This window comes from Petaurus breviceps, unplaced genomic scaffold, assembly GCF_028583685.1.
Source record: "Petaurus breviceps papuanus isolate PSGF00001 unplaced genomic scaffold, PetGlider_PUasm1.0 91133, whole genome shotgun sequence".
In the NCBI taxonomy this organism is placed as follows: Eukaryota; Metazoa; Chordata; class Mammalia; order Diprotodontia; family Petauridae; genus Petaurus; species Petaurus breviceps.
The window spans coordinates 9,969,618-9,976,971 of record NW_027187419.1 but is presented as its reverse complement, the minus strand read 5'-3'; positions in this window follow the sequence as shown (position 1 = coordinate 9,976,971).

Here is a 7,354-nt window from a genome sequence, read left to right as displayed (position 1 = left end):
ATGAATTATCTGTGCATTTACATTGTTCTCATAAGATAGCTTCCCTTTTCCTTCCATTTTCCTTTTATTCAGTTTTACCATGCCATCCCTCCTAGGATATTTGTAACTGATGTCTGTTTTTTGTTAATATTAATGTCATCTGGCTGTTGCCATTGTTTTTTGTCCTTCACTTTTGAAGAGGTGCAGTGACATTACAGATTGTGAATATCTTGACTAGTCCTTGAATTGATTTAAGTGAGGCAGAGTTGCATAAAACCATCCGCTCCATTCTCCCTGAGTCATAAAAGTCCAATTGAAGGACAAAAGTCAAGATGACAGGTCATGACCCAGGAAACGATGGATAACCTTGGTGTCTTTGCGGCCTGACTAAACTCTAAGTACTCCACAGTACCTGCTTCAGTCACCTTCATGACTGTTGGAATAAATTTTTCTCATTTGCCCATTCTGCTGGGGAAAATCTTCACCTGCTTGGGGTAGACACCCTCCTAACTCACCTACAGTTCTGAGGCCTGTCAGCTAGTTTTTAAATGCTTTTTCCTTTAGAGTTTTAAGTAATAAAGAAGGTCAACTCTTCCTTCCTTCCCCACCCATTATAAAGACCTGAATGAATTCTTCAACATACTCTTACCACAATTACTTATTTCTCTTTCGATTGTTTCTCTCCCAAATGCTTTCCACAATGCTTTGTACATCTAGTTTCTCATGTGAGTATACCATTACACAATGCTACTCATGTTTTATTTCATCTACTCCTTTCAAAATGATATTTCATACCCATTATCCAGTCATGAGTTACATCACAGCAAGTACTGGTGACGATTTTGTTTTTGCTCCAAACAGGCCCTCCATACCTCACTCCTGGACTATTGCAATAGCCTTGGGATTGATATCCATGTCTCAAATCTCTCTCCACTACAATCAATCCTCCTCTCAACTGCCAAAGTGACCAAGTCTAACCATGTCACATCACTATTAAAAAAAAATCCAGTTGCTCCCTATTGCTTCAAAGATCAAATTTAAAGTGCTCCATTTGGCATGTAAAATCCTTCACAGATTAACCTCTTCTTACCTTTCCATTCTTCTTATAATTTATTCCCTTCCACTGCTTCTAAGATCCAGCTACATTGGACTGCTTGCATTTCCTCCATAGGATTCTATATCTCCTTTCTCTGTACCCTTTCACTGGCTGTTTCCCCCATGCCAAGAATGTTCTCCTTTCTTACATCTACCTCTTGGTCTCCCAGCCTCCTTCAAGATTCTGCTTAGGGGAGGCCAGGTGGCTCAGTGAATAAGAGCACTGGCCCCAGAATCGAGATGACCTGGGATTGAATCCGGGCTCAGAAACTTACCACCACACCCAGAAATAACTGGCCGTGTAACCTTGAGCAAGTTACTTAACCCCAATTGCTTAAAAAAAAAAAGACTCTGCTTAAATCCTACCTTTTACAAGAGGCCTTTCTTGGCATCCCTTTCCCTTCCCCCTTCCCTTTCCTTCCTCTGAAATTAACTTCCATTTACACACACACACAGACAATATGTGTATATAACATTACATGTAATAATTATAATATAATGTATGTAAATAGTTATTTGCATATTGTCTCCCCATCAGAATGTGAGTTTCTTGAAGACAAGACCATGTTTTTCTCTTTCTTGTATCCCTAGGTCTTAGCATAGTGTTTAGTCCACAGAAAATGCTTAGTAAATATTACTAACTCATTTATCACAGATTCCAGATCCTTGGGATACCAAGAATAGTAGAAGACCTGTTCCAAAGTGGACTCTAATACATCCTAGATACCAAGACTTGGGGCACCAAAGGTACTATCAATAAATAAGCAGTTATTAAGTATTTACCACATGTCAGGTGGCCTGGCACAGTGGATAGAAAGTCAAGCAGGCCAGGGTCAAGGTCTTGCCTTTGACATATATTGGCTATGTGACTCTGAGCAAATCAAGCAATCTCTCAGCATCCTCAAGAAACTCTCTAAGACTATAAATTGCAAGGCAAATGCTGATTTAAACTGGCAGAAGATACTTACTCAGAAGAAGAGTCCTCAATATTATTGAAATTGAAGATCTGATTTTCTCTCCTTACTCCCAACCCCTTTCTCCCAAATTGCCAGGCAGTGTGGTAGATAGTAAAAATACAAAGACAAAAATAAAATAATCCCAGGCAAAATAAGCTTACAAGTATACGTAAGTATCAGGAGAGAAGACGTATGAATATATAAGTACACATGAAACATAAAAATATGTATAGTAACATGTATTACTTTGCATGATCACTTAGAGGCAACCTGGCAGAGTGAATAAAATGTGGCCTCAGAGTCAGGAAGAAGGTGGTTCAGGTCTCATGTGACATATAATTGTTGTGTAACCCTGAGTAGGTCACTTAACCTCTTAGTGCCCAAGACAACTCTTTAAAACCATAATTAGTCCTCAATAAATAAAAAAAGTATTTATTAAATACCTACTCCATACAAGGCACTGTGCAAGGTGCTAAAGATAGAAATCCAAATAAATGAAACAATCCTTGCTCACAAGGATCCTACATTCAAGTAGGAGAGACAAAAAGTATCTAATATATGCAGGTATATGCAGAATAAATATAAAGGGCATAAATAAAAAATAATTGAATCTAAGGTAGTTTGAGAGGGATGGCAGTAACAGCTGGGAGGATCACAAAGGGCTTCACATAAAAAGTGGTGCTTGAGCCATGTCTTAAAGAAAGAGAGGGATTCAATGAGATGGAAGTGAAGAAGAAATGCATTTCAGGCTTGGGGGCCAGTCAGTGTAAAGGCATGGAGAATGCAGACGAACAAAAAGAATGTTGGTTAGGCTGGATCTCCAAGTGTGGGAAGGTAAAACTATGTGATGAATATGGAAAGATAAGTTGGCAACAGGTTGTGAAAGGATTTAAAAGCTACATACAATAGTTTATATTTTATACTAGTGGCAATGAGAGCACTTGAATTGAGTAGGAGAATGATGTGGCCAGATGTGTACTTAACAAAATTGCTTTGATAGCAATGTCAAGGATGGATGAGGGAGGTGAGAGACTTGAAGAAGGGAGATCAACGAGGCAGCAATTGTGATATTCTTTGTGAGAAATGGTGAAGGTCTGGAAGAGTGTAAAATCTATATGATTAAGAATGTGTTGTATGAAAGAGATGTGAAAGTAAAAATTGGAAGATTTGGCAACTGATTGCATATGTGGAGTGAAGGAGAGTGAGGCATTGAGGATAACACCAAAGTTTCAAACTAAGAAGACTGGAAAATCAGGGGTAACTTTGACAGAAATAGGGAAAATTGGAAGAAAGAAATGAAGGAATGAAAGAAAAGAGGGAGGGAAGGAAATAAACATTTATTAAGTATCTTCTATGTGCCAGGCACCATGCAAATATCATCTCATTTGATCTTCACAACTACCTTGTGTAATGGGAATTTTTAAGATCTTCCCTGCCCCTAGGCTAAAGTGCACCTGGAGCCTGGGGTAGGAGGCTTGTTTTTCAGTAGATACTTTTTGATTGGCCAGTCGATCCAGAAGGTTGTTACATTCTCTGAGCCAGGAGAAGGCTATATAATCCCTGATGTGAGGGTTTGTTTTGGGGCTCACTTTGAGAAGTGTTCTGTGATTTGATCAGATGAGACTCTGGGAAGCCGTTGTTGAGAGCCCCCCAGCTTTGAAAAACCCAGATGTTGATTTGGTATGGATGTAATGGTTGGACAGTTTGGAAACCTGTCTACTTGATCTGTTTCTCTGTCTTGATAATTCTGTCTATATACTCTGAAGTTCGGGGTACTGACCTTTTTCCCCTGAACTAGGTAAACGATATATGTTTGACTGATTAAAGTAAGCTTGTTAACCCATTTTGAGTTGCTTTCTTCTATCAAAGCAGATCTAAGAAGCTGTGTTGGCAGCCACCCTGGGGAGGCTGGGGTGCTTGCTGCTACACCTTGTTATATAGGTGCTATTATTATTCCTATTTTATAGTTGAAGAAACTGAGGCAAACAGAGGTTGAGTGACATGCCCAGGGTCACAGTGCTAGTAATTGTATAAAGTTGGATCTCTAGCTCTATCCACTGCACCACCTAGCTACAGGAAGGGGAAAAATATGTGTTTGTTTTTTTTAATTAGGCTTTTGAGAAGTCTCTTGGACATCTAGTTTGAAATGTCCATCCAACAGGGAATTGGTAATTTAGGATTAAAGCTCAGAAGAAAGACTGGGGCTGAATGTGTGTATATATGATCAGGTAAAAGAAGATGCTGTAAAAACTGATAGGGTCAAAGAGAGAAGGTAGAGAAAAGAGTAAGTGAATGAGAACATACTCTTGGAGAGCACCTATATTGATCTGGATGATGAACCAAGAAAGGACATTGAGAGGGAGTAGTTTTACAGGTAGGAAAAGAAAAAAGAGAGTATTCTTATACAAGCCCAGAGACACAGTATCCAGAAGAGGTTGGTGAACAGTGTTAAATGCAAGTGACTTCAAATAGTTTTGAGGAGAATTGGGGACTTTGGGAGCTCCCATTCATAAATTGGTAAGATCCTTGGCTGAGAAAAAGTGGGGCAAAGTAGGTATGGGAAGTCTGAAGAAATAAGAAATTTAGAAAACACTTTGTGGGAAGTGAAATAAAGAATCAATTAGGAATGAATAAAAAGATTGATTTGTCATAATGAAGGCCCAACTGAAGTTAGAAAACATAGCCACATTCAGTCAGTAGAGTTGTTTGAGTTACTCTAGAACAGAACATGAGTAAGAATGGAAGCAGTGGACTCTGAGAGTAATCCAGGGCTAAAGTTTTACAAAGAATAGGCACTGATAGGATGAGGAGGCAAGGGATTTGATACCGTGTTTCCCCGATAATAAGACCTATCCCGAAAATAAGCCCTCCCCTTACTGTGTAAGATTCCTCTAAAATAAGCCCTCCCCCCAAAATAAGCCCTATTGAGATTGCTACTGTAGTGAAGGTGATCCCCTGCGCTACACGCTACATTACGGTACCCTCTGTATGCACCGTCCCCCTCCGGGTGAAACACACGCCACGCTCCGAGCTGTATCCAATCAGAGCTGCAGCAATGAGCGCATCATCCTGTTCTTCCCCAGTGATTTGCTTGCTGGTGCCATTGAGAGCAGTGCCGCAGAGGAGAGCTGAGGCAGGACAACATAAGCCCTCCCCTGAAAATAAGCCCTCTGGTGTTTTTCTTTCCAAAAAAATTAATAAGACAGTGTCTTATTATCGGGGAAACACGGTAGTGGAGAGGAGCATCCTGTTGAATTAGTTCACCATAGGTCAAGGCTCAAAAGGGAGGGAAGTCAGAGCAAGGGCAATAACCAGAAAAAGTAGAGAAAGAACAAAGGGACGGAGGGTTGGAGGTATGGATGAGGGTCAAAACAAGGTTGAGGAGGGATGAGGCACAGCGATGAAAGACAGAATGCCAGCAGGAAATGACTGGAAGTTGCTCATTTGCTTTGCTTGAGGAAGTTCCCCCACTAGAAACTTCCTATAGTGACAAAATCCCAGGTCTGAGCAGAAATAAAAATGCCTGTTGGGTTTGTTACAGTTTGGATTTCTTCTGGGTGTGGATTGAAGATGACCACTGAAATCACATCCAACATTCAAATTCTGTGATTCTATAAAATACAAGGTAATTGGGGGTACGGTGGGGGAGTGAAGTGTTAAGCAGTGGATGCTCTGAATATCAGGAAAGGCCTCATTTAGAAAGTGGTGCTCGAGCTGAGCCTTGAAGGAAACGGGATTCTGAGGGGCAGAGATTAGGAAAGAATACATTCTAGGAATGTTCAAAGATACTGACATGGACCATGGAGTGTCCATGGTCCATGTGAAAAACAGCAACAACAACAACAACAAAGCTAGTCTGGGTTAGATCACAGTGATCATGAATGAAGGAATGAATGAATGAATGAATGAAGTCTATGTAGCACAGTATCTGGGTAGTTCCCTCCCAACTTATATTTGCAGGTTGGGTTCCTGGGAGTTGACTACCCCAGTTTTAAGGTACTCTGGGGATCCATACTTCTAAAACCATAGCTCAAGAGCTAACACTGATACACTTACCTCTAAAGGCTACTTGACACAATTAACTCAAAGCAAAGTCATTTGCTTTTAGTTAATTTGCTAGTATAAAGTCATTTTGCTGACTTTATACTAAGAATAATAAGAACAAAGAATTTCCCCCATAAACCTGAGACACATTTTCTCACAAGCTCACATGGCATCAGTGGGAAGAGTGGGTCCTTACATAGCGTACACCAATAGAAAGGTGTACACAGAAGGAACTCACATGGCCCATGGAACTGGTACCTCTGGAACGGTAGGACCCTGATGTCCTTTCTCCTCATACTTTCTTCATGTTGTTCCCCTTCTCTGTAGTTTGAGTACTAATGACTAGATCTAACTTTCTCTTGACTCACAAAGCTCCTCCTGTCTTGTGCCTTGACTTACTAGGCCTATTCCCTATTGGATGCAGTGTTGTCTTTCGGGCAAGTATCTCTGCTGGAAGAATTCAGGGATGAAGAAAAAATCTTCCCTTGTCTTTTCCTGTCACTGCCATCTAATAAAGGGTAAAGGCAAAGGGCAAGTCCTTCTTAAGAGCTGAGTTCTTCCTCCACAGCTGGCTTGATCTTCTGCTGCCAGAAGTTACACTCCTAATAACTGTTACCTACCAAAGTTTGCTCCCTAGAAAATATGCCCTGCTTTTTCAAGGTTCACCGGGGGTGTAGTAGAGTCTTTGGCCATTCAATGGCTGGTTCCATCAAGCATGACTGAACAATTTATTCACTTCCTCATCTCTATGTTGATGATTTCTATATTCATCTATCTACACATATGTGTGTATGTATATGTATATATGTACAAAATTCCATAACCAATGAATATGAACTTCTTGAAGAGAGGGGCTGTTTGGTTTTTTTATTTGTATCTATTTTATTTGCTTTTAATTTGTATTAGCACAGTGCCTAGCACTTAAGTATCAAATAATTGATTCCTTGGAAGATTAATACAAGTAGCTGCATGAAGAATGGATTGAGCATGGGTATGAGAGAGAAAAACTGGTGATAAGGGCACTGTGATAGTAATGGCAATTAAAGATTCCCCTGTATTGGCTTGGTTTTCAAATTGATTGTGTTAAAACCCAGAGTTTGTTAATCCCACCTGTGGGATGGGCTTGTTGATGTGAAAAGAAAGTCCTGAACTGGGAGGAGCTGGTGATGTAGATTTGGAGAGACACTAGAGAGAGGCGGAAGATCTTTTTGGAAGCAGCACCTCGTGGAGAGAGAGAGACTAAGAGAATTGCTGGTGGCCGCTTTGAATTGCCCTGGACT